This window comes from Mycteria americana, chromosome 20 (assembly GCF_035582795.1).
Source record: "Mycteria americana isolate JAX WOST 10 ecotype Jacksonville Zoo and Gardens chromosome 20, USCA_MyAme_1.0, whole genome shotgun sequence".
NCBI lineage: Eukaryota > Metazoa > Chordata > Aves > Ciconiiformes > Ciconiidae > Mycteria > Mycteria americana.
The window spans coordinates 5,045,203-5,054,231 of NC_134384.1; positions in this window are offsets into that span (position 1 = coordinate 5,045,203).

Below are 9,029 nucleotides of genomic sequence, written 5' to 3' on the forward strand. Positions count from 1 at the left end.
CCCCTGGGGAGCTGTAAAAATCATCCCATCAAAAAGCAATAAGGGAAAACTGCTTGGCTTGGGCAGCGCTGCCGCTACATCAGACGGCGACTGGCCCTCGGCTTGGGGGTGGATGTTGCTGAGAAACAAGCTGGGAAAACCAACTGCCCCGAAGCGCAGACGGCTCTTTCCTCTCGCTCCAAGCACCCCCAGGGCCCATCCGGCATGTGGGGTTTGCCAGGTCACCCAGCCCCGGGGGGAATTCACCTCCTCCCGAACTGAGGGCTGTGCAGTCTGGCAGCACAGACCTTAACACTGATTTCTGTGCGCTCTGCAGGCAGGCAGACACGGGGTTTTGGTTAGGTTGTTGGTTTTTTTTTTTTTTTAGTTTAACTGTTTTTCCAAGAGAGAACGCGTGTCTCAGCGCAGTGGGCTGACCCTGGGTAGAAGCAGGGCTGTCTGCGCGCCATGCGTAAGCTGACAATTATTGTGTGAAAATTTCCAAAAATACGATGTGTGATGCCTCGGAGGGGCAACCGGAGCAGCTCTTGGTAGCTCCTATATGGAAAACTCAACACCAGGAGAAGGCAACGGGGCCCTGTGCACATGGTGCAAAGTTCATATTTGCACGTGCAGGAGCATCCACGTGGTGGGTTCATCCCAAAGCGCTCCTGCACCCGTGAACGGGGGCACAAAGAGGCTTTGGGGGCTGGTTGCTCTGCTCAAAGCCGCAGGAAGGGGCAGGCAGGCGGCTTGTGGGCAGGAAAGCAACTGGCCATGAGAAATAAAACCAGTAAAGCTCATCATGGGACCAGTCTGGCCCAAATCCTGTCCAGGTATTCCCCCCAGTGCTCCCTGTTTGGCTTCGTGCAATGCCAGACCTGGCTTCTGCCCCTTTCTGATCCTCAGCTTCGTGTGAGGAAGCTGAGGGTGGCAAGATAGCATTTATAGAGAATAAAACAGCACAGCTCTTGAGGTGACTTCAATTTGTTCTTGTCTCTCCCTGTTTCAGAGGAGGGCCCACCGCTCCCAGCCTATAAATCCTGATCCCGGAGGAGGCAATTGTATGTATTTAAATATATATGCATTTGCCCTGCATTCATTTCCTTTCCCAAGTGACTGGTGACATGAGGAATTGTAATAGCAGAATGTATTTTTAATGCATTTCCTGCAGATTTCTGCAAGGGAATCCAATTCCTGGGTGACTTTCACTTGCCACAAAGGCAGAAGACTTCAGGGGCACTGATAATAGGCAGGGTGGCTTTTTTAATCTACCTTTTTAATGAGCTCCATCCATCTCTCTGATTAGATTAATCTCATTTATTTTAGCCGAGCCATCTAGCTGAGATCTCAACAGAGGAAATTGGGATTTTGAGTCATTGCTGCTTGAGTGTCAGGCAGCAAACTCCATGGGGACATTTCCAATTTGCCCTTTTATGGCCTTGCAAATTTGTAACCCCGACAATCAGGTTGGAGAGGGACCGTCCGAGCTGCAACCTGTCTGTGTCACCGACAGCGCGGACAGTGTGCCGCAGAGAGCCTGTGCATCTCTCCTCTGCCCCGTTTCGAGCAGCTCCCCCAAGAGAGCAAAACCAGCCCAGCAGGGAGGGCTCAGCTTTCCAAAAAACCTTCCGTCTTCTCGGCAGGGGCAGGACAGAGAGAGCTCCGTGGATGGAGCATCCTCGCCGGCGAGACGGCCGTGCTTTTGCAAACCCACCAGCATGACCCCGCCGGGCGCAGCAAGGTGGTGGTGGGTGGGAAGGGCCCGCTTGTTCAAACAGAAATACCTTCGGCGGCGGCCGCAGCCGATGGAAGGGGAAATGGATTTTTTGTTTAAAAGATGGCGTTGTTTTTTCAAGCCTGATGAATGTGAAAGTCCCCATTTAAAGGAGTTGAACCGGCAGTGAAATTGGTCACTGTTTGCACACCCACGCGCCGACGGAGGCAGCCGAAAGCAAACTTCTGGTGTATCCTGATCCAAATCACCTGGGAGCGAAGCTTAGCGAGCACACTGCACCAAGCTGTGAGCAGCCGCCCAGCCGCGGAAGGCTCTCTTTGCCAAAAAGCGATCCCTGTCCCAACAGGAGAGGCCAGTTGGTGTTACAGCCCCCCGCTTCCAAAAACTGAGGGAATTTGGAGCCTACAAGCTACAGCTTTGGCTCTGTTAGAAGTTCTCCTTCTAGGAGGAAGGCAATCAGGGCGGAGGGCAGAAAGCGTTAGCAGGTGTTTTGGGAAGGTGTGGAGGGGAGAGCTGGGGAAGCCAGGAGTTTTCCTCTGCCCCATCAGCCAGGGAAGGTATTTTTGCAGGAGCTCCTGGGGCACCAGACAAGGTCAGGATTGTTTTTGTGCTGGATGCCGGTGCAAATGTGTGGGCAGGCGGCTGGGTCCGGAGGAGCTCACAGCTCCCGTGCGGGCGAATGAAGCGTTGTTGTCCACCTTGTCCAGGTGAGAAGATGTCTTGGTGTCGGGTCTGCCATAGCCCCTGACTTCGGTTTGGGAGTCCTTTGGAGAGGTGAGTGTCTGCTGTGGTGATGGCTCTGCGAGGGTGTGCGAGGTGTGTACGTGCCCGTAACACACACCACATGCTTCACCAATGACTACAGCATCTATTAATTCCCTCCTCCTAAGCTGGTGCGTGACCTTTTCCATGAGACATCCCATATGCATGAGCTGGCTGTTGCCACTTCGGTCACGGCGCACGTGTCCGAGCTATAGGGACTGGCCACTTCGAGCAAACCATCATCCATCCTGCCCAGCCTCCTGTGGCCAGCATCCCATCTCGGGGCATTTCAGACTGATCCCGTCATCTCCATACTTAGGGGATGGGTTGGTGCTGGGTAAACTGAGGCTTGGAGGGGTTTGGCTCGTGGTCACGTAGCCAGCCTGGCTGGAGCCCAGGCATCGTGGCCGGGAGACGTGCACGAAGCCGGGGAGGTGGTCCTCGTGCCGTCTTGCCCCGTCAGACACCCCCGGACCCAGAATCAGTTTTGGGCTCCATGTGCAAAGTGCCGGTTCGCTGCCAGTGCTGCTGGCTCTGGGTAATCTTTGTATTTGCTGACTTTACTTAATTATTGCTCAGCGGAGAGCTCGGCTCTGGCGAAGCTGTGGTACGGGGAGGCCCAAACCACACACAGCGCTTGGGGAGGGATTTTGATCAAAAAAAAAAAAAAAAAAAAGTTCAAAGGTGTTTTTGGCTTAATGCAGTTTATCTAAATTGCTTTATGTTCGTTAATCTGGATTAACACAAATGCTCTTGGAACGGCTGGCTGGGGAAGGGTTTGCTCAGCTATTCTGATGAGGACGGACTTTTCCAAAAGTGAAAAGTTTGAGCTGGGAAAAAAAAAAAAATCCAGGTCCTGTCTGGTGTTGAGTACGTGTGAGCCCCGCGAACAGAGCAAGGCTGTTTTTATCCCCGCTGCCAAAGTCCAGGGGTCCCTTCGAGGGTCGTCCGTGTGCCCTAATGACTGATCGACTTCCCGCGCTGCCGGCGGAGGATTTATCCCCCCGTTCTCTCTGGGGTGATGTGAACCCCTTTTTTGGCTGGCGTGCCAAAGGCGTTGGCACGATTAGTTAGTGAACTTCAAGGTAAATTGGAGGTCAAGCCCAGATTTGAAGGTGGTGGTGGGCGCGAGTGTGACCCCGGGAGCCATGTGATGTGGGCGACGTCCTGGAGAAGCAGGTGATCTCCCCGTCCTCTCCCTTCCCCAGGGCTGGGATTAGGGGAGATTTTACAGCTGAGTGGCCGGCCTCATGTTAAGATTCAGTTTGCAATGGCTCAGCCCCCTTGGCCCCTTGTCGGGAAGGACCTTTTAGGTCTTTTATGGCCATTTTGCGTGTCAGCAGGGCAGCTCATGCCTGCCGGGGACCTGTCTCTGGGAGGGATCACCCCTTTGCATCTGTAGGGACTTCCCACCTTGAGAACAGGCAGAGAAACAGCCAGTGTGGAAACTGGGGTTCATGGAAGAGGATCGCAAAGCCCAGTGCTTTGGGGAGGGTTGTCTCATGCTTGTGCATTCACCTGGCATCTGTGTGCACTTTCTTGCCCTGGAAAAGGCTCCTTGTGCAGCCTCAGGCAGGACCTTGCACCTTGGAGCTCAGTTCCTCCCACGCAATGGGGAGACCAACCCTCTCCACCAGCTGCCCGTGATCGAGGATGCTTGGGTGCCACAGGGAGGGGGCTGGAGACCCGTCGGGGACCGACGGATCAGCTCCGTGAAGGACCCAGCTCCAGCTCTCAGCAGCCACAAGCGGCAGCAGGAAAGCGAAGCGCTCCTGCCGAGCTGAAATGGAAGTTGTAAGCGGGACCTGGGTGCTGCCCAAAAACCAGGGGACTCCCTCCTCCCCCTGCCCCAGTGCAAACAGCAGATTAACAATTTATTTGACATGTTGCGGCTGGTTAGTTTCTTCACCCGCTCCCCTGATCAGAGGGAATAAATGTTGCAGTGTGCAATAATGTTCATTTCAGGTGAGGGTAAATATAGAAAGGAAAACCTGCTGAGAGCAAGCCATTTATTTCTGCGTTTGGAAGCCTCTGCTCATAAACAGTCAGTCATACCCATTTGGAAAATCCCAGCGTGGTTTTCTTGGCCATCCTAGAAGAACGTTTACTTTCCTGTAGGTTAAGAAGTTCGTTTTAAATTAAAAAAAATAGTAATGGCATCTCACTTCCAGCTGCCCTCGGGTGTTTAGGGCTTGTTGACACACTAAGGCTGCTCTGTTCTCGTGCAAAACTGGTCTGGTGCAGGATCACGGAGGAGGTCCTGCAGGGCTTTCCTGCCTGGCGGTGCTGGGGGAACCTTGTTCTTTGGGTTCCCCTTGTTCCCCGGCTTGTGCTGGGCTTGGGATTTTGTCAGACCTTTCAGCCATGTGCGGGGTTAAAACACCCAGCTTTTGGGGGTGCCAGTGGGTGAGGATGCAGGGAGGCGCCTGGGGGGATCTCCAGAGCCCCGTGGCTCGGGAGCCGTGCTCGGGAGGCTGGGGCGGAGGGATGAACCTGCTGCGCTGAGCTCCCGCTGGACCAGAAAACCTCCGAGGGTTTTCGGGAGAGCGTGCCAAAGACAACAGGATGGTGCAGGCTGCAGGAGCATCCATCAAACAAGCCAACAGCCAGGGTAAGCCCGTGCCCTGCTGCTGCTGCGGCATAGGAGAGACACCCCAAAACAGCATCGTAGGAGGGGGCTGAGGAAGGTGGGGACCCCCTGTCTCAGCCAGGCTCTGCGTCCCTCCCGTATCCCGAAAGCGGCACCGAGGAACCGTGCCCTCGGGAGAGAGTGAAGCGGCCAGCTTGAATTGGACGGCTGCCCCGCGTCAGCTCTCCGTGGCTGGCACCGGCCGAGCGGGAGCCAGCTCCCGGCTCTGAAGTTTTCTGCAGTCAATAAGGGTCTCTCCGTGTTTTCCGACAGGCTTTGGATTTGGCTCGGGTTTGCCTTGGTTTCCGAAGGCAAGAGGCAGTTAAGTCTCTTGGAAGAATGAATTAATTAGCAAATGCCTTTGGTCAGGTCAGTGCCCTCGAATAGTGTGCTTCATCCTTTAAAGCAGTGCCTCTGCACCCAGGTAAGCCGCTCTGAAAGGCTTATATTACCCGTAGTATTTTAAGAGCTATACATACATCATCCCGGAGGAACCCTTTTTAAAAAAAAAAAAAAAGAGAAAAAAGCCTCCCCCAAAACGCGGTGTTGACTCTAACAGCGGCATTTGTGTAAGCAACAAAATATTGACGCAGTTGGCTGGGGTCTGGCTGGGGCTTCTGGAAATAAACTGCTGCCTTGTTAAATTGTAGATGGAAATGCAAGTGGGAAAATGACTGACATCTTACACAAGGCGGGCAAATAAAATCGCTGCTTTACTACAGCGTGAAAAAACTCAGGAATTAATAGGTCTCCTTCTGCTCGGGGGTGTTGGATTTATCCCCAAGTAAGATTCATAAACTATTTTAAGGAGAGAAGTGCTACTTTTAAACACTCGTGTCTGGGTCCTGGAGTTAAAGTGGTGTCACCGGTGCCGAGTTAACCCTTGCCTTCTCGCGGCGGGCCGGCCCCGGGAGTAACGGCAGGCAGAGCAGGCAGCCCCGTTCTTGGCAGATAGCGCTCTCGCCGAATATATAGACATAGCTACACCTGATAAATGCTATGAGTTTATTTTTGAAGGGTATTAAGTACGATGTGTTCCAAGAGCTTATGTCAGAAATGCATTTCAGGCCTCAGCCTGAACTCTGAGCTTGATTTTACCTGTGTGGGACATAAAATGTATTTAAAATAAAACACCTGCTCCACAGCCACGCCTGGGATGAAGTTGAAGCAGATGCACAGAGCGTTGCTGAATCTGTCTGGGGTGTGATCCAGCGCACCCTGAAAGACTCCTGTTGACTTCAGTAGCTGTAAGAGCTATTATTGGGGTATCTTCTATGGGAAAATATGATTAACAGAGCTTTAGAGAGTGAGATATCGCTTTCCTTTCTACCCAAAGCCCCTTCCTTCTCCACCCGCATCCTGACGATCTGCCAGTTGATGTACACATGCTCGTGGAAAAGCAGGACGAGATAAAAGCCGTACGGAGCGTGCAGCAAGTCTGCCAGCAGCACGGGGTCCGACTCACCAGCAGCAATGACACCGGTGTAATTATACACGCTCCGGTATGATTTCCCAGTAATTATTCTGGAATAAAAGCCTGCCTATTTCTGTAAGAGCTTATGTCACTTGGAAAGCTGTTATAAATTCAGCTGGAAAAAGGGACCCTTATTCTGGGATAAGTGTGGTTAGTGGTTAGCTGGGAGCGGGGCTATTCCTGGCGCTGCCATCGACCTTCCTGGTGACGCCGGGTAAGTCATCTCACCTCAGCGTGTGTCACCTTCTCCTGCTGCAAACCGGGAATTACAAACAAGGGCTTTCTCCGCACGCAGCGTTTTGGGAAGCTCCGTGACACTGGAAAAAAGGTGTCACAGGGTGACAGGCAGTCATTTAGTGGGACTCGGTGCTTTTTTACCCCCCTTGGAGGCATCTTGATAAAATTGTAGGTTGGGGAAATGAGGGACGTAGCCGGGAGCTGGTGATGGGGACTGGCTGAGTTGCCAGAGCCTGGGCCGTTGGCATATTACTGGGAATACAGTGTTTTCCTCTCCGATTTTAAAAATAGTCTATTCTGTTCTGAGTTTTAGACCACACCCCTCGCAAGGGCATCGAAACGTCTCGGCTGCTGTCTTCTCGAGCCAGCTCCTTCCCGCATGCAGCGTCAGGGTACGGTATCAGCATCGATCGCCCCAACTGCCAGGTGCTCTGGATGCAGCGAAGAGGTCGGGTCCTGCCCAAGGCAGTGTTGTGCCTTTGGTCCTCACGGACTGGAGGGGAAGGGAAATCTCCCGATTCGCAGCATTGTGGCCTCTTCTTCCTCCAGTATCCCTGCCTGACTCAATAGCTGGTTCTGTGATCCCCAAGGTCCTTTACAGGAGTTTTGCTTCTGCCTGTTACTTTGCAGCAGCTTCTTGCGCAGCCTCAGAAACCCCTTTCGACTCCAGCATCACGCAAATATGCACAGTCAGAGCTGAAGATGCGGCTCGTTCAGAGTATGTGGCATTAAATTCATGCTAGAGATGAGGAGGTCTACTTTCAAAGTTTTTTTTCGTTTGCACAGATAGGTCAGGGTGGCTCACAAACCAGAATTTATCCACTCTGCCGAAGCGGGTGCTGCCCATGGAGCAGAGGAACCAACGTGCTGATGCCGAGAGGCGAAGGGAGAGTCTGCCCCGGCGTGTTCCCGCGACCTCCGTCCCTGCGCCAGCGCCGGAGCGGGGCTCGCCGCCGCTCTGAATTGGGCTCCAGCCAAGGAGGCAGAGGGGAAAAAAGCTTTTTACAGCCCATTAGTGCTCCCCAGAGCCGTTCAGCCCCTCTCGTAATAAAAGTGGTGGAAGCCACAGAAACAGTAAGGCTGGTCTGCAGAAGATGCTGGTCTGCAGAAGATGCCAACCCGCCTCCCGGCTCCATGTCCCTTCCTGGTGACTTTGCCGGAGCCGCTGACCCTCCTGGCAGCCCCGGCTGCTGGAAGTCCCTCCGGGAACGCAATAACAAGCTGGCGAGGGCTGGTCCCCCCCCGTCCGTCCCGAGCTCCCCCAGCAAAATACGCATGGGAGGGTTCCAAGTGCAAATGTGTGTGTGCTAATGGGAAATGAATTGCCTCTTGCCCCGAAGCCTTGCAGCTTGAGGAAAACAACACAGGGTCTAGGGATGACCTCATATCGCCTCCCAGGGAATGTTTTGCCAGATGAAGGGGGGAGAGGCAGCATCAAGACAGCACAATGTATGTATCTCTCTCCCTGTGTAAACATCCCTGTAGCTGCAGAAACCTCTTAAAACCCTGAATGAGAGGAGAACAGCTGCTTTGATCTGTGGATGTGGTTGTTATTTTCTAAGTGCGGATCCGTTCTTTTTTTAATTTTGCTTCAAATTAAAAAAATGCCTGTTGTGATCTTTTGCTTTTATTTCTTGGCTAGGGACTGGAGCAGGGTGCAGTAAATTTTCATTACTCCCCATGTAACCGTTTCAGCATGGTCGACAATTCCTCGCCGGCTCTTCAGCGCTGCAGCACAATGGACCAAATCTTCTGGCCCTACGTGAAGCCAAAGCAAATGGATTTTGCCCAGAAGTGCACGATGGGGAGTGGAGGCAGCGGGGAGGAGAGTCCTGCTACCTCCTTCCCTGCCCGAAACACACACACAGACACACGTGTGCACACACGGCTCGGGCTGGTCGGGTTGTCCCGATGCTTTTGAAGGGCTCCAGAGAGGGCTCCTGGGGACGGATCCGTGCCAGCCCCGCGCCGCGGCAGCAGGAGCTGGTAAGGAGCCATCGGGGCCGAAGCGCCGGGCTGTCTTGCAGGCGATTTAAGTGTGATTCATGGCCCTCCCTCCAGACTCCCTGTGTGATCTCGGGAATCTCCATCTGCCTGACTTTCCCCATCTGCGCGCCGGGCAGGGGGACGGCCCTGCGCTCGCAGGGGCACCGTGGCGTGCGCAGCCCCGGGACCTCCATCGGCCCTGCTTCTGCTCAACCAGGCGGCAT